Source organism: Dermacentor albipictus, chromosome 9 (genome assembly GCF_038994185.2).
Source record: "Dermacentor albipictus isolate Rhodes 1998 colony chromosome 9, USDA_Dalb.pri_finalv2, whole genome shotgun sequence".
NCBI classification, from domain to species: Eukaryota; Metazoa; Arthropoda; class Arachnida; order Ixodida; family Ixodidae; genus Dermacentor; species Dermacentor albipictus.
Genome location: NC_091829.1, coordinates 82,802,546 through 82,821,599, shown reverse-complemented (window position 1 = coordinate 82,821,599; position 19,054 = coordinate 82,802,546). Strand labels below are relative to the sequence as shown.

At 46.9% G+C, this 19,054-nt stretch overlaps 1 protein-coding gene and 1 long non-coding RNA gene across 5 annotated transcripts in view; one reads left to right on the top strand and one right to left on the bottom strand.

Annotated features, from left to right (window-relative positions):
- LOC135915002 (endothelin-converting enzyme 2-like) overlaps positions 1 to 19,054 on the bottom strand; it is a 392,210-nt gene that overhangs the window by 333,901 nt on the left and 39,255 nt on the right. The gene's annotated exons all lie outside the window — the stretch shown is intronic.
- LOC135915008 (uncharacterized) lies at positions 742 to 17,081 on the top strand. Its single transcript, XR_010568495.1, has 3 exons — positions 742 to 791; positions 16,559 to 16,684; positions 16,972 to 17,081. It is a non-coding gene; the product is annotated as an uncharacterized lncRNA (long non-coding RNA).

The following is a 19,054-nucleotide window of genomic DNA, read 5'->3' as shown; positions in this document are numbered from 1 at the left end:
ATGCCTGAGCACCTCGAATACGTATTGAATGGGTGTTGCTTTCAAGGCATTGGCTAAAGGAGTTTCTGTTTGACATATCTGATCGCCACTCACGACTGCACTGAAAGCATGTGAAAAATTGTCGAAAAGTAGCAGAGGACACCAGATCTTCTGCGGTGGCCGTGTGCCATACCAATTCCAGACCTTTTGAACAACTAACTGGCTCCGTTGGCGTTCGCAGTAATGGAATATATTGTATGCCTTGATTGTGACTTGGTGTTTGTATGGTCTCTTGTTAAAATACACTTTTTCTGAGCGCATGTAGCTTCGTGATTAACGCAGCAAGTTGCTTGGTTATTACGAAAAAGAGAGAATATATTGTATATTTAGTCCTATGCTGCTTAGGTTAGTGATGCTCACACTTGCGGACTACATGCATAGAGAAGAAAAAAGACTAAGAGCGGACACTCCGAGAAATGTGGCCTCAGGAACTACGTCACGGCTACGTAACGAACTAGTGCTCTCACCAAACGCCAGAGGACGCAGGCGCGAAAAAAGAAAATGTTTTAATGAATTCTGCTCAATCGTTTTACAAAATAATAATTACACGCCTAAATATGGCCTGTTTCTTAGGGATAAAAACAGAATTTATCCAAGACACCTTCTGTGATTATTGTTCTTCATTCGTGCTGCCATCGACACCAATCACCATTCTTCCACCGAGAAGAAGTCAACGATTAGTGTATCAGCGGCGTGCCAGAGGGAAGGTATCGTGAACGTCGGCTGCAGCAGTGTTTTCGTGTGTGAGACAGGTGAGTCGCGTTTTCAAGCGAAGCCTAGAGTAACTGACTTGTGAGCGCGACGAGGTTCGCAAAAAAAAAAACAGTTTGCGGCTCTATATGAGGCGGCTAGACACGAACAATACGAAAAGCATGCCCCCTCAAGAAACGCGTAGCGAGAGAGCTGCACCATGTGCTTTCTTGCTACCCCCGCCGAAAACGGAGTCTTTGTTGGTTGCGTTCCGTGAAAATCATCAAACAACGCGAGGCTGCCATCAGACAGCTTTAGTTACACGTACGTAGAGGCATCACGTACGCAAACGTGAAAAGCCTACGTACCTTACGCGCACGCCATCTGAAACGCTTTTAGCTACACGTGCGCGACGCACGCCAATAGGGACACCGTATCCACATCTATCGGGAAATGTGAACACGGCGGTAGCCAATTCGATCATGTCGCCGTGTTTCAATGCAAGCCGTCTGCGCGCGCGCGGCCCGCTATCGCTTTTTCGTGATCTCGCGGAACTCCCACGCGAAGCTGTCTACGTGCGCGAAAAAACGCACGCAAAGAATTGAATCTCACGTACGTCCGTGAGACGCGCGCGTGCCCGCTACGTTTCACGCATGCGCACTGCTGACACGTAGAAGCTCTACGTACGCAAAGCCTCTCCGTACGTGTAACTAACCCCCGTATTCATAAATGAAACTTAAGTCGAAGCACATGCTTGACTTGATTTAGATGACGCCTGGCGTTAACGTGCCCAAAGACGCTCACTGCGTTTCCTTCGACGCGTTCCCGATAGGCGTCACTCGGATCAAGTCAAACATGGGCTTCGACTTTAGTTGCATTTCTGCATACGGGGGTAAAACTGTCTAACTTGGGCCGGTTCATGGCTGTGCACTGCACTGCGCTTCGCAGCTTGTCAGACGCCATCAAGACGCTGCGTCTTGGTTTGCGAGGGTAAACCATTCTTGCCCAGCGCTGTTTGCGATAACCACGGTATCGCCGCCCCATTGAAATAGTTCGTGTTGGTGGACTAAAAACGATCTGTCGGACAACACTTAAGGTCAATATCAGGAATTGCACATTTCAGGAAAATTCTGGTTTCGAGAAAATTGAATTTGTAATCCGCGTTTACGTGATCGTGTGACGGTTGAGGGCCCTTTCGTTGGCTCGTTCTAGAGGCTGACGAACGCTGGAAAGAACATGCAAGGCGCCACGTCGATTGAGACCGAAAACGGCGTTCCGGGGATGGGCGCTACCTAAAAAAAAAAAGAAAAATCAGGACGTTAGGCACGCTGTAGCCAAGCTTTGCTTGCTCGCTTCTCCTATAGAGTAAGGGCTTCTGAATATTTTAATAATGTGTCTTTCCAACAATGGCATGTCACATAAACAGCGAGCGTAGTTTATTGCGTTTTGTACTGCAGCGAGGTGTGTATCTACGGCGCACTGACGGATAGTGGTGTATACGTCCGTGCGGTTTGTTTGTACAGAAAAGTAAGGGTGGGGAAAAGTCACCAATGACTACTGCATGTACTTATTGTGGCGGCTGTGTTGGGAAGTACGGCGTATTCTAGTTATTTTCAGTTCCTTACCATTTTTTTGCGGCGGAATACATTTCACAACGTGTCGGCTCGTAGGCGCGGCGTGGCGTGCATTTGAGCAAAGGCCTCGTATTTGGACGTTTCGAATTTATCTTTACCACGCTTATGTGAACTGCTATTTTGCCTGCCAATGTACTCCTTATACTGAGTACCTACAGGGGTGTCCAAGTGTTCACAAGACGCGTAATTACTTATCGTTCGTAATATCCCCATTGCACGAGAAGCTTTTGAAGTTATATGTTCAATATGCTGATGCCAATCAAGATTACCATTATAAATAATTCCAAGGTACTTGACCTTTTCCACTTGTGGGATAGCCGAGTGACGGTATGAAAGGGATATAGTAACTGGGTCTTGTAGGGGAAAGACAAGAACGGCACTCTTATTTACATTAAGGGACAAGCGAATACAGTCCAGCCATGCTTCTAGCTCGCATAAGTATTTCTGCAAGCATTCGCACAGTGACTGAATATCACTTGCTGATGCAAAAAACGCTATACCATCAGCGTAAACGTAGGTGCTTACATTTTGATGATGAGGAATGGAGCTGAGTAGGATGTTAAACAGCAGCGGGGAGAAAACTGCCCCTTGAGAAACCCCACGTGTTTGTCTGAATTTTCTCGATGAAATTCCGCTGTGTGCGCAGTAAAACTCCCTGCCCTGCAAGAACTCTGCAGTCCACGTCACGAAGTAGTCTGGCAATCCAATATCATCCATCATCTTTATTAATAAAGGGTATTCCACACTATCGTATGCTTTAGAAATGTCTAACGTGACTAGGGCAGCATATTGTTCTTGGTAACGAGCCAACTGAATTCGGCTTTCTAGGCCGATACGTGCGCACCAAATGGACATCCCTGGTCGAAAGCCAATTTGGCAGGGGCTCAATAATTCTCTTGTGGTCACAAACTGAACCATACGTGCGTATAATAATCTTTCTATTAATTTTACGAAATTTGATGTTAGAGAAATAGGCCGAATATTGTCTAGGACATACCCTTTGGTATGGTCTTTCAGCAGAGGAATCGCCTTCGCAATTCTCCACACAGGAGGGAACCATGCATATTGTACTGAGTAATTTACGGTATCTAACAAGCTGTTAGGAGCGACTTCAAAGAGAAGTTTATTCATCTTGGTAGTGACTCCATCGTGACCTGGGGCTGCAGCTGGTAAATAGGAAACGGCTTGGGACAATTCTGACATGGAAAACTCTTCGAAATCTTCTGAAGTGCCCTGCGCGTAAGGAGAGAAGGGAAGAGAGGTAGCGAAGCGGGTCTCTAACCCTTGCGCGATTACATTTAGGGAGTCAGCTTTTTCACTTGTGGTTAAAACTACCGACTCCCAGTTGAAGCGGCGTGGAATCATTTTTTGGGATCTTAAAAACCAAAATAATGCACGCTTATTATTTGCTTTCGAAAGGAATTCGAAATGTCAGACATTGTAATCGTCTTTTGCCTTACCTACCGTTTTTTTAAATGTTCCAGAAATAAATTTATAGTTTTTCCAGTTTTTCGGAGATTGGCTATGCATGAGTTGTTTCCATGCAGCCTTGCGTCGCTTGTAGTCCCGCGAGCAATCGTCATTCCACCAATTTGTAGAAGCAGTGTTTTTACATGCCTTTAACTGGAATTCTGATCTTTTGCGTGAAGTATCAGTGATGGAGCAAATATCCTCGGCTTTCAATGGAGAATTTTCCATTGCTTTGAATGTAGTCCGCAAGCAATTTTTAAATGTACGGTAATCCACAAAAGAGTGGATTCGAGCCTGCACGGTGGAGAGCGGAACTACCACTTCAAACAAAACAGGCAAATGATCGCTTGTCGTCCCGACATTCACAGTTTCCCATGTGGATGTGGGAATACCTGGACCTGAAAATGTAAGATCCAGCACAGACATCAATTGTCCGCGAAGAAACGTAACTGATCCCGAATTTTGACACGAAAAGTTATTTGTGATTGCCCAGTCCCATAGACGCTTTCCGCACGAGTCTGTTCTGGATCCCCATGATGCATGATGAGAGTTGAAGTCACCTGCCAAAATTATATCTTTAGGGCATTTCGCCATAGCCGAGGCTAGCGGGTGTGTATCCTGCACACCTGAGGGAAAGTAGATATTGACTAATGAAAAAGGCCTACTGCTAGGGAGAGTAATTTCTACTGCTAGAATTTCACATTCTGGAGACATCAGCTGGAATGATATATTTGCCCTGTGGCAAAACTTGCTTGAGACCATAATTAACAGTGCCCCACCTCTCGATGGGCGATCTAGGTGAAAGGACCTGAAATTGCGCAGAGAAAATTGTTTTTCAGGGGATAACCAGGTTTCTTGCAGTAAAATTACATCTGGAGAAATTTGAGACGATAGAACGTTTAAATCTGTAGAAGCAGCGAATACTAATCTGCAGTTCCACTGCAATCTACCTTCCAGTGATGAGAGCACCGCAGAGGCCACAGCCTCCTCCAATATATTACCTTTCGGGTTGACTTCAGGGAGGATTTTCTTGGATTTACCAACTGAGTGGGAAGGGGTAGCCTCAATGGGAGAACCCCTCCTTTTATGTGCCCTCACGTCAATTTCCATGTTTGAGGTATCTGGATGATCAGGGTTGTCTGGGCTATTAGTTGCCTTGGTTGAAGTACCTGCGGCAGACCTGACTTGCTCTATATGGGTTGCGGACGCAATTGCTCCATTATCCTGAGAGTGCGTTAAACAAGCATTCATGTCAGAGCATGATGGCAGGGCAGTAGCACTCGCTAATAATTTTTCTAACTTTGAGGTAACCAGTCCATTGAAGCATTCTGTGACGCTTTCTACTATGCGCTCCATAATTTTAGCCATAGACTTTTCAATAGCTTGTGCGATTACCTCTGACAGGCTTCCATCAACGACCGCTTGGGTTCGTGCTGTCACACTCGCATAACCATGGGCTCTTTCTTTTACCGCCGCAATTGCCTCTTGACGTGAGCAGCGCCTATTGTCCATAACCTCCATTATTTGGGCTTCTTGAGTTCTCGCAGAGCAGTTTGAGCAATCACCTTTGTGGGCTCCACCACAGAGGCAGCAAGAGTCCGGCTCGGCCGAGCAATTACTAGCGGAATGGCTCCCGCCGCAGACGCAACAACGAAGGCTGGATTTGCAACCACCCATGATGTGACCATAGCACCAACAATTTCGACATTATAATGGACGCGAGGCAAGCGGGTCCACTCTGAATATTAGAGGCCAGACTTTATCTCTGAAGGGCAAGACGTAACTGCAAACGTGGCAATTACTGACTCAGTAGGGACGCGTGTATTGTCTACCATTCTGTTGCACCGGTAAACAGCAATTACTCCAGCCGCGGAGAGCTTTTCTAGGGTCTCTGTCGGAGTTAAGGAGGAGTCTGCACCATGAACTATTCCCTTAGTGCAGGCAAGATGCGGGGGAATGAATGCACTTACTTGCATCGATTCAAATGATGAGCACTTAAGTAAGTCGTACACACACGCCTGGTCTGGCGAACGGCGAACAATCCCACCTCTGCCAAACTGTCGCACATCAGTGATGTGCAAGTAGTGATGCGTTGCCGCCTGAAGTTTCACCTGCACTGCCTTCGGGTTGTTGAGCCGGATGGCTCCTCCATGCAGAGGCACCAGCGCCACAGGAATGCTGCTCACCCCACTAAGAAAGAAAGCTTCAAAAGGCATTTGATCAGGTGGTAGCGAGGCCGACCAGGGCGGAGATCGCCCCGTGCCGTCCCTTGGAGAACATTTAGACATTTGTGGCTCTATCTCCGTAGCAGACAATGTAAATTTCTCTTAAAACCCTGCTAGGTATCTACAAAGCTGGACTAAGTCCGCCCGACACTTAGCCAAAACCCCGAAAGCTCACTGTTGCGATCCGAACGATCTTCTTCTTCTTGCACTTCTTCCTCAGTGAGCGCTCAGTGAGCCATCGCAACGGCGGACGAACGCTTTCGGCAGGTCCGCAGCGGGCTCGAGACGCTCCTGGTGCCTGAGCTTCCGAACACTGGTTCTGGCCAAGTAGCTGGCGGTTTTCTTTTATTCTGTCTCTTTAACGTAATTGTTTGTGGTCTTTTGTTTCAATATCTGCTAGCCTTCCAGAGTAATTACTTGTTTCTTTGCAATGTCACTCTCATCGCCAGGCCAGGAGGCTTCCTCCTGGTCGGCTTCTGTTCCTAACTCTGATTTGCCGGTGGAGCTTTTCTTACGCAGTGGGACGAGCAGCGTTCCTGTGGCTTTGGTTCCGAATGATGGCGGTGTGATTCGCCTGAAGAATCCCAAAGCAATTCAAAGCGAACTCCGGATGGCCTCGGCCAATTTTCAACAAATCACCGAGGTTCGTCAGTTCGGCCGAGGGGGCATTCTTTGCTGCTCGTCTGACCAGGCTTGTGTTCAAGATTTACTGAAGTGCGATGTTTTCGCGACACATCCGGTGAGCAGTTTCATTCCTCATCACCTTGCATGTACCAAAGGCCTAGTTCGCGGTGTCGACGTAAATCTATGTCCGGCAGACATCTTGGAAATGTTTTCAGCGGCAGGCGTGATTTCTGTGTATCGTTGCAGCCGTGTCGTTGACAATAAGCGCATACCCACAGAAACAGTCATTGCTACTTTTGCTGGAATGAACCGCCCATCGGAAATCAAGGCATGGCCACTTATATACCGAGTAGAGCCTCTATCACCTCGTGTCCTTCAGTGTCTAAAATGCTGGCGGTTTGGACACTCCATAAAAGGCTGCAGGTCAAACACACGATGCCGAAAGTGTGGAGAAGGCCATCATTCAAATGACTGTTCTTCCCGAAATGTATCCTGCTGCCTTTGCAGTGGTTCCCACCCAGCAGATGAGCCTAATTGCCCTGCAAGGTCTAAAGAAGTACAAATCCTTGAAATAATTGATAGACGTCGATGTTCTCGTCGTGAGGCCATTAGAGAAATTCAGAGCAGATCTTAAGGGTATGCTGGTATAACGGCCCGTCAAACATTGTCTATGGAAAACTCAATCTCTGAGGCTGTGGCAGCTTCCGTAGAAAAGGCATTGGAGAAAGCAATGGAGCGTATCATGACAAATCTCACCGACTCCCTTGTACAGGTGCTGTCTTCACAACTAGCTACGTGGCTTCAATTAAATAACAAAGCCAATATTGAGGATCTGGTGTCGGGTGTACCGCAGACTCCACCAAATGAAATATCGACCACGCAGACATTCACAAATAACAATTCATCAAAGCCATCAACTTCTGAGAGAGTCGACCAAACCTGTCTCTCCGACACAGATGGGATAGAAAATCAAGATGTAGATATGGACCCCCGATCTCTTAAACGAACAAGGTCACCGACAGGGAAAAAACATACCTCTCCCACCAACTCCAAGGCAAAAAAGTACGTTAAAGAGATTCCTACTAAGAAGGACTTCTTAAAAGAGAGCGTTTTAGACCAAGCAGTCTCTGCTGCTCGGATTTATTCACAATAGGAACTTTAACAGTAATTCAGTGGAACTGTCGTTCCATACTTTCCGCTGCAACAGATTTATTATATCTTATTTCTAAATATTCTCCAGATATTATTGTTTTACAGGAAACTTGGCTTGTTGCTGGTCAGACTTTTCATCTAAAAAATTTCCGATGTTTTCGATTGGATCGCCTTTCTCGAGGCGGTGGTTTAGTTTTGTTTGTGTCATCAAAAATCGGCCATAGAGCTACTATAGCATACCAGATAATGTCCCCAGACTGTGAAATCTTAGCACTGGATATAATACTCCCTGGCTGCACACCTTTTCTATAATAAACACGTACTTCTCCGCTGGAGTGCAAGATACCCGCTATCTGGATATCTCTATTGCTCGCAGTCAGAAGAACATCATACTGGTGGGAGATTTTAATTCTCATCATGTGTCGTGGGGTTTCCGAACGGACACTTGTGGAAAACGGTTGTGGGATTGGGTCTTAATGAATAATTTCTCTTGCCTAAATTCGAGAGCACATACTTTCGTACGGGGTCAGTCGCGATCTGCCCTAGATCTTACGTTTGCTACCTCGAGCATGTTTGTCACCTCCTGGATGACTGTAGACTCCGGAACTAGTAGCGATCACCTCCCTATAATTTTTGAACTGCTTACCCCATTGACTAGTTTACATAGTAATGTGCGCACTTTTGTTAATTACGAAAAATTTAAAAATGCGTTAAAATCAGCTTTACACGCTCAGGAGGGCATGGAGAGGGATATTAAAGCAATGAGCCTATGTTCAATTCTAAAACAGTCATCAAAAAAAGCTCAGTTTATCGTGCAATCTACTAAAGGTGGTTCATATTGTCCCTGGTGGAATTCTGACTGCGAGCGAGATTTTAGACGTAGAAAAGCTGCGTGGAAAAAGCTTTTATACAACCAAAGTCCTAATAATTGGGCTGATTATACATATATATCTAATACATTTAAACGAACAGTGTCAAAGGCTAAGGAGGATTATGATTCCAAACACTACACATACCTTTCGAAATCTTGCAATAAAAAGGCACTGTTTAAATTTCTTCGATCTCGTAAAGTTATACCGGCGCCCATGAATGTCGATTCTGTCGTTTTAACAACAAAAGAAGTATCGGAATCACTTGAGAAAATTGCTAAAGGACTTGCGCAACGTTTCAAACATAAATTGTCATTAGGCCTACAGAAACCTCCCTTAGGAGACGACTTTGAAAAAGTAACAGTGACAGAGCTTCAAGGCATTATTAGTTCGTTACCGACGTCAGCCCCCGGTCCAGATGGAATTACAACAGGAATGCTAAAAGTTTTATTTGATTATGCGCCTCAGGACCTCCTAAACATAATAAATTTCTCTCTCAAAAATGCATGGGTTCCAAGAGAGTGGAGAATAGCTAAAATTATTCCATTATTAAAGAAAAAAGCAGCAGGACTTTACTTAGACAACATAAGACCGATTTCTCTTACTTCCAATGTCGTCAAATTAATAGAAAGGGTTCTTCACGGCCGCATAACAAATTGGATGCAGGATGATACCCTTCTCAGTCCTTGCCAGATTGGATTTCGTCCCGGTCACTCCATATGGTGCGCCCATGTAGATTTAGAGAGCCGCATTAAACTTGCTCGCCGCAAACGAGAGTACGCAGCTTTGGTAACACTAGATGTATCAAAAGCATACGACTCTGTAGAACATGGTATTTTATTCGATAAACTTCAGTCTACGAATTTTCCTAACTATATAACCGCTTGGATCTATGAATTTATAAGAGATAGAGAGTTTTATTGTTACCAACACGGTATTTCGACTTCCCAACACAAGCAGACAAGAGGTGTACCACAGGGTTCCGTTCTTTCTCCTATATTATTTAACATTTTGCTAAGCACAATTCCTTTGTCTCCGGAAGTGCGGGTTTATGTTTATGCGGACGATATCGCATTTTTTACGTCCGCAAATACTATACATTCACTACAACAGTCGTTGCAGAATTACTTAGGAATGCTGGAAACATGGCTAGAGGGGTTACGTTTGTCGTTAAATATTAGCAAAAGTGCGGTATTAGTTTTCCCATTAACTGCACAGGTGCATATATCTTTACAATACCGACAGGAAATCATTCCCCAAGTTGACGAAGTCAAGTACCTTGGTGTCATTTACGATGGCAAACTCACCTGGCACAGTCACATTGAATATATTAAAACAAAGGCAGAACGAGCCATAGGCATGCTCCGCCGGCTCAGCCACCGACGCTCTGGATTACGCAGGGATACTTTACTGATGATCTATAAAATGTATATTCGGCCCATATTAGAATTCGGCTGCGTAATATTTTCCGGTGGCCCGGCCTACAAAATTAAACCTCTGGTACTTTTAGAAAGAGAAGCTCTACGGTCATGCCTTGGGCTACCTAGATTTGTTGCCAACATCGTTCTTTATCAGGAAGCTCATATACCCACCCTAGATTGCAGATTCCGCATACTTACAGTTCAGACATTTTTAAAAATTTACGATTATTTCAAAAGGCGTACACAATATATATTTATCACTGAACCGTCTGAGTTTTTCCAAGTATCGTGGTCGAGATTCCACAGTCCTCAGGTAATATTCGTTCAAGAACAGTTACAAAAATTGGATGTGTCCCTACACCATGTTTACCAATCAAATGATGCCTTCCCAGACCTCATAATTCAGTTGGATGACATATTTCCAAATCATGCTAAGCTATTACCAAGACGAGATTTAATTAATATCTTAAACGGCCACCTACACCAGCTAACCACTGACAATGTAATAGCTACGGACGCTTCTGTGTGCAATGAGAAGGCAGGAGTGGGGATCTTCTCTGAATCTCTTCAGTGGTCTTACTCCCTTCGCCTTCCCGACTTCACGCCTATATTTCAGGCAGAATTATTAGCGATAGCACTAGCATTAAGAAAACTGCCCCAAAATGACCCATTAGCTGTTATTGTGACCGACTCGCTATCTGTATGCACAGCACTAACTGCATCTTTAAATTCAGCAATTCAAAGAACATTTCGTTCGATGGTGCCTCCGTACTTACGAAAGGTACGTTTGCTTTGGGTACCCGGACATCATGGGTTGCATTTGAATGAAATGGCTGATTCTCTCGCACGAGCTTCCCTGAACGGCCCAATCATATCTGTTTTGCCGACATTGGCTTATGTCACCGCGGCTAGGTACAGAAATTTCGCTATATCTCAAAACTCTGCAATATCCATGCTAACACCCTCTTCTGATTTCCACCATCTTGGCTTCCCATGGCATACTAATTGGTGTCCTTCAAGGCAATTGGAAGTTTCCTTTACAAAATTGAGATGTCGCATACCTCCTCTAAATTTTTACTTACACAGGTCTGGCCTCGCAGTGTCCCCTCTATGTTCTTTTTGCAGTGAGCCTGAAACTGTCGAACATTACTTTCTCTCCTGCCGCCGCTTTCTAAGACAAAGAAAACTATTAGAATACTCATTTACTAAACTTAGCCTTTCGCTATCCTCGCCAACCATTCTTTCTTTTGGGGCGACTTCACTGGGATCCAGCCACAGGGATGCTTTTCTAGCAGTTTACAATTTCATCAGAGACACAAAAAGAGTACCTTGCTAACTTTCTAAAATTATCCATAATTTATATTATTTCATTTCTTCACGTTTACTTATTTTATTGGAATTCCTAACAATAATCACTTAAACTTCTAATTTACAGTACTCTCGTCCCACGCTCCACTATACAAATCTAGATTGTCTCTACTTCTAACCATACGGAAAACCGCCTGCTTCTTGGCCAATCCCCCATAGTGGGTACGCGCCACTCTCGAGGCCACAAGACAAGACAAGACAAGACTTCTTCCTCTTCGCTACTTTCTGTTATATAAGGCGTCGCTGCCTACCGCAGCGCCATGAGAAGGCGCGCGCTTGGAGCCGCCCAAGGAAGAAGAAAAAGAGGATAGAATAAATGCAGAGGATGAGTAATGTCTCCATTTCTGTCGTACTGATTTCATATGCACGATATAACATAATTGGCGACGAGGACTTAACAACCCATGTGCTACCGGCTTGCCCTTCATCTGTGCCGTCGATTGCTGCATATAATCCTCTACGATGAGTATTTCGGGGCTACAACCGCCACCCCCGTTCCTGTCATCACCTGGAGACCCAGTCATCCCATGGGATCAATGGATTCAAGCGTTCAGGAACTACATGGTGGCGTCGGGCGCCTCCGACCTACCTGCCATGCGTCGGAAGGCGATTCTGCTCAACTGCTTGGGCTTGGAAGGCCAACGCATCTTCCAGACCCTCACGTCGGAGGACGACCCGCGCTTTTTGGCTTCGAGCGCCACCGGAGGGCCGTTGACGACTCCTGCCCCAGATGAGTTCGACTGCGCTGTTGCGACACTTGAAAGTCACTACAAGAGCTCTGTCAATGTCACCGCAGCGCGTCACCGTTTCCGTCGACGTGCACAAGCCCCAGGTGAGACTGCGCTCGATTACGTCACCGCGCTACGAGGTCTCGTAGCAGCGTGCAACTTCGGTGACTTGGCGGACGACATGATGCGCGACCAGCTTATAGAACAAACTACTAGCGAGTACTTGCGTGAACGTCTTTTACTGGAAGAGTCTCTTACGCTTTCCCGGGCCCTCACCATTGCGAGACAGCATGATCAGACGACTAGAGAAGCGAAAGAACTTGCACGACATGAAGCACAAGTGCATCACGTTAAAAACACAAACACTTCAAATATGAGAGAAAAGCACTGTGGCACGTGCACATGCTATACGACGCCAACTGAAAGTCGTCGGGCTCTGAAAGAGCAAGAATGTTATCGTTGTGGTTCTTTGGACCATCTGGCGAATAGCCCTCACTGCAAAGCTAAGACACTTAAGTGTCGCAGATGTGGAAAGACTGGCCATCTGTAAAAGTTGTGCAAGTCTTCCCGAAAGTCGGAAAAGAAAATTCACCATGTCACGGAAGGCGACGCAGATACAGCTGACACGGACGATCACATAAGTGTTTGTCACATCTGGAGTCGTAAGAAGGGAATTTATGCAGTTTTGGAAATTGAAGGAATTTCCGTGTCGTTCCTGATTGACACTGGATCATCAGTTTCAATCCTAGCCGAAGAGCTTTACCGACGCCATTTCGATACTGTATTTTCCCTGACATCAACGTCCGTCCAGCTCCTCGATTATTCTAAGTCAGCAATTCCTATAAAAGGATGTTTCATTGCTCCAGTTTCATTTCATGGCCGATGCACTTCTGTCCTTCTGTACGTTGTGTCGGGAGGAACAACCATTCTTGGTTTAGATGGCATCGCGGCTCTGGATATGAAGATTCAAGGGTCACCTCTCAGGTGTCTGCTAACGACGCAAGAAACTCCTGTGCTCCCTCCTGAATTACGTTCCGAGTTCGAGCACTTGTTTGAAAAGCAGCTAGGAACTGTCAGAGGTTTCACTCACAAGGTCCGAGTTTGCGCATCTGTTCAACCAGTGGCCAGCAAACTGAGACGACTCCCACTCGTCATTCGTGAGCAAGTCTCGGCAGAAGTACAAAAATTAGAAGCCCAGGACATCATTGAGCGCGTCGATTCTTCAGAGTGGGTCTCGCCAATTGTCGTAGCCAGAAAAAAGGATGGCTCGATTCGCATGTGCGTAGACCTACGAGAGCCAAACAAATCTATAGTAGTGGACAGTTTTCCCCTGCCACAAACTGAGGAACTTTTGAACAGCTTGGCTGGTGCACAGCGATTCTCCAAGCTAGATTTAGCTTCTGCATACCATCAGTTACCACTAAGTCCAGAGAGTCGTGATCTTACGACGTTTATAACCCACGACGGACTATTTCGCTTTAAGAGGGTGTGCTTTGGACTGGCATCGGCACCGTCAGCGTTTCAGAAGATGATGCATATGATCCTCCAAGGATGCAAAGGTGTCTTGTTTTACATTGACCACATAATCGTGTACGGACGCTCCAGAGAGGATCACTTGGTCAATTTGCGCACTGTTTTGAAACGGCTCTCTGACGCTGGCCTCAGGCTCAACTATAAATGTGTTTTCGACGTCACAGAGTTGACTTTCCTAGGCCATGTTGTCAGCGCCAAAGGGTTATTCCCACTGATGTCATCTATCGAGGCGATAACCAAGGCACCATCACCTACAAATATTAATGAACTTCGCTCGCTGCTGGGACTCGCAGGCTTCTACTCGAAGTTCATCCCGCATTTTTCTGATGTTGTGGAGCCAATGCGTGCTTTGCTTCGCGGAAACGCGCCTTTCGCTTGGACTGCGGCAGCCCAAACCGGCTTGGAGCAGCTGAAAACGTTGATAACATCTTGTGAAGTTCTTCACCTTTTTGATCCTCAATTACCCGTGTACGTTACAACTGATGCCTCGGGATATGGATTAGGTGCTGTACTGCAGCAGGATAACGGAACATCACTGCAGACTGTCGCGTTCGCCTCACGCACTCTTCAACCGCATGAACGGAAGTATTCCGTCGGTGAACGTGAGGCCCTTGCCTGCGTCTGGGCGTGCGAGCACTGGCACGTTTACCTGTGGGGCCGACCTTTCACCTTGTGGACAGACCACGCTGCTTTGGTGACGCTCCTCTCAACGAAAGGCACAGGTCACCATTCTTTAAGGATTGCGCGCTGGTCATCCCGGTTGCTGTGCTACAACTACATCATGGAATACAGGAAGGGTAGCGAAAACGTCGTGGCTGACGCACTCTCCCGGCTGCCCGTACAGAGTTTCATCCATGATGCACCCGAAGAAGAATTTATATGTCTCTTGTCCCCAGTAGTTACCATGCAGGAGCTTCGAGAATCAAGTGCCGCCGATCAGGCTACCTCTCAAGTTAAGCAGTTTAACACTACTTCTTGGCCTGACAAGAAATCCTTGTCAAAAGAGCTGCTACCTTACTTTCACGTGCGATCTGAACTCTCTGTTGTTAGCGACATTCTTTGCCGGGGTGACAGGATTGTCGTGCCTTCAGCTTTGACCCGCCGTCTTATGGATCTGGCGCATGAGTCACACCCAGGAATTAGTCGTACCAAAGCTCGTCTTAGGGAGTCATATTGGTGGCTGTGCATGGATAATCACATTGAAGAACTTGTACGCACATGTGTAGCCTGCCAGTCATGTGACAAATCAGCACATACTTCTGCAGCCCCAATGCAACCCGTCACTCTTCCTGAGAGAGCCTGGGACAAAGTTGCTATCGACATTGTGGGACCTTTCACGCAAGCTCCAACGGACTGTCGATTTGCCATTACGCTTATTGACTACTACAGCAAATGGCCAGAGGTGACTTTCGTACGCGATGCGACCACGTCTACAGTGACCAAATTCCTACTTGAACTTTTCGCGAGAGAAGGATATCCACGTGGGATCGTATCCGATCATGGACCACAATTCTCTTCAGCGAATTTTCAAGATTTTCTCACAGAGCGCGGAATCACCCATTACAACTCTTCAGTGTATTACCCGCAAGCTAACGGTTTAGTGGAAAGATTTAACAGGGTATTAAAGTCCTATATTCAATTAGCCCTGTTAGAACGGCGTGAGATAAGAACAGCGATGTTTGATTACCTACAAATATATCGCTGTACGCCTCATGCGACTACTGGTGCTGCACCCGCTATTCTTCTTCACGGACGCCAACCTCGCACCAGACTTGACATTGTGGGATTCCCTGACAAATGTTTCACCAATGACCCTTCAAAGGCACTACAGCTGTTGAGAGAACGCATCAAGAACAAGCAAATGACGTCGAAGCGCTACACCGATCAAAAACGCGGTGCCAAGGAACCCAACTTCGCCGTTGGTGACTACGTGCGGGTTAAACTACCTGCAGTCCAGGGGAAGTTATCTTCACAGTTTTCTGCGCCCAAGAAAATTATTGGAAAGCGCGGACCCGCCTCCTACCTCTTGGAAGATGGGCAGGTGTGGAATGCTTCCAAATTAGCGGCCGTTCACCCTGAAGCTATCAGCAAAATGAAATTAGGTACTACGGCTGTCATGAACTGGTCACCGGCATCCGATCACTCAACTAGTGCGGCTGTAAGCCATCCGTCACAACCTGGCACATCACGCGCAGATAATGCACCCCCGATTCCTGAACCACGTGCTGCAGGGCACACGCAACAAGCTTCAGCTAATTTGCCAAGATGCGAAGAACGCGTGAGGAGAAGCGCCCGCAACAAGAAGACACCAAAGAAGCTGCACGACTACATCAGGAAGTAACGGACCATTTTTTTTTCACGAGGGGATATGTTATATAAGGCATCGCTGCCTACCGCAGCGCCATGAGAAGGCGCGCGCTTGGAGCCGCCCAAGGGAGAGGAAAAGGAAGATAGAATAAATGCAGAGGATGAGTAATGTCTCCATTTCTGTCGTACTGATTTAATATGCACGATATAACACTTTCCTTTTCCACGGGTGGTTCTGCGATGTCATTGTCTTTAACATGTAGAGGGGCTTTACTGGCACAGCTGGTATCCGCAGAAGAGGGAACGTCTCCCGCTGCGTCGAGAACCTCAGTAACATCCATTATGTGTTCCTGCAAGCTTTCTTCTGGAGGCCTTGTCTTGTGTCGTAACTTGTCGGCGTATGTCACAACACATTCTTCATCTGTGTGCCCAAGGCGTCGGCAAGCTTCACAACGTGGGGTTCTGCAGTTTCGACAAATGTGCCCAACCTTGTTACAGCGGAGACAGAGTGGGGGCCGGCCTGGAATCAATACAAGGCTCTGCACTCCACAAACGTGTAGCAGATGTGGAACGTCGCCCACGCCGACTTCATCGGCAAGAGTCAACACCACGTCACGATTTAGGGTACGCATTTGCTCCATTTCCGATACTCTCCAGCTTTCTGCTGATATGGACTTCACTTTCCCGTAACCCTGGAGCGCATCTCGAATGTAATCGTCTGCGAAACGCTCAGGAAGCCATAAAAGCTTCATTTTTACTTCTGTGGGCTCGGGGTCAATAACCAGGCAGCGTCTACCTTTTACGGATATTTCTCCGCACGTGACTAGCTTTGATTTTGTAATTGATGATTTGCACGTCACCACCCACACGTGCGACATCTGAAATTGACAGATGGAACTTATTTCCTTCAGGTCAATAACGTTCCGAAGGGCGTCCCTGAAGTTTTGGGCTCTGTACGGTCGACCACTTGTCAGCATGCAGGAAAATGGAGTCCACAACCAGCTTACCCGTAGGAAGACGAGGGATCACAACACGGTAGTCATTGCTGCTGGCTGAAGCCTGAGCAGCACCTCGGCCAAGGGCCGATAAATAAGAAGACGGCGTTCCGAACGGCAGCCACGAGTTCAATGCTTCAAAGCGGTACAAAAGAACCTCTAGTGAATGCGGTGTTGCCTTAGAAACGAGCTGTTTCTACGGCTCAGGCATGCGTCGCTTGCTCAGGCGCACATTTAGTTGCCGCGCCGAACGCTGCGTTGCTCGACGCTCACCGCGTCCGATGCGGGGCGCGTAGTCGCTGTGCCGTAGCTCATTGTCTTATACGACTTCGCGGGTCGACGGGAACGCTGTCGCGTTCCACTCTTGAAGGCGAAGCTTAAGCGTCCTCCAATTTTTTATGCAGCGGTGCAGCGGTGCAGGGATGCAGCGGCGGCGTAGAGGTAGAACACCCGCCTCGCGTGCAAGAGGTCCGTGGTTCGAATCCCGGTGCCGGCAATTTTCCACCGGATTTTTTAAAAAAATCCGCGTGTTGATAAAATTGCACAAACAGGCCTGGAGTGTGGCCTGATCCCGGTGACCAGAACCGGTAACGCACTCCATCACCAGAGCAGGATTGGCCACCCTGGTGCAGTACTTGGCCACAACCTCCTATGAACACAACAATCAAACCCCGGCCCTCAGTCCCCAGCAGCTGCAAAGCAACTGACCACGGCGGCGGTCAGACCTGCGACGCTGCAGAGGGTACTAAGAATCACTGGCGGAATCACGGGTGTTGTCGCTGGCGAGCCGCCAGCGACAACACCCGCACGTGACGTCACTGCACTAACCCTTTAAAACTAACACGCCGAGGATGACGAGGCCGCCTTTGACGAAGATAGGTCCACCTATCGAAACGTTGGCCAGCCTGTCTGAGGTACTTCAACCCTGTTTAAAAAAAAATTTATACCACAGTGATTACGAGAAAGCATTTGATTCTGTCGAAACCTCAGCAGTCATGGAGGCATTACGGAATCAGGGTGTAGATGAGCCATATGTAAAAATACTGGAAGATATCTATAGCGGCTCCACAGCCACCGTAGTCCTCCATAAAGCAAGCAACAAAATCCCAATAAAGAAAGGCGTCAGGCAGGGAGATACGATTTCTCCAATGCTATTCACAGCGTGTTTACAGGAGGTATTCAGAGACCTGGATTGGGAAGAATTGGGGATAAAAGTTAATAGAAAATACCTTAGTAACTTGCGATTCGCCGATGATATTGCCTTGCTTAGTAACTCAGGGGACCAATTGCAATGCAGGCTCACTGACCTGGAGAAGTAATGCAGAAGAGTGGGTCTAACAATTAATCTCCAGAAAACTAAAGTAATGCTTAGCAGTCTCGGGAGAGAACAGCCATTTACAATAGGCAGTGAGGCACTGGAAGTCGTAAGGGAATACATCTACCTAGGGCAGGTAGTGACGGCGGATCCGGATCATGAGACGGAAATAATCAGAAGAATAAGAATGGGCTGGGGTGCATTTGGCAGGCATTCCCAAATCATGAACAGCAGGTTGCCATTATCCCTCACGAGAAAAGTATGTAATAGCTGTGTCTTACCAGTACTCACCTACGGGGCAGAAACCTGGAGGCTTACGAAAAGGGTTCTACTCAAATTGAGGACGACACAACGAGCTATGGAAAGAAGAATGATAGGTGTAATGTTAAGGGATAAGAAAAGAGCAGATTGGGTGAGGGAACAAACGCGAGTTAATGACATCTTAGTTGAAATCAAGAAAAAGAAATGGGCAGGACATGTAATGAGGAGGGCAGATAACCGATGGTCATTAAGGGTTACGGACTGGATCCCAAGGGAAGGGAAGCGTAGCAGGGGGCGGCAGAAAGTTAGGTGAGCGGATGAGATTAAGACGTTTGCAGGTACGGCATGGCCACAATTAGTACATGACCGGGGTTGTAGGAGAAGCATGGGAGAGGCCTTTGCCCTGCAGTGGGCGCAACCAGG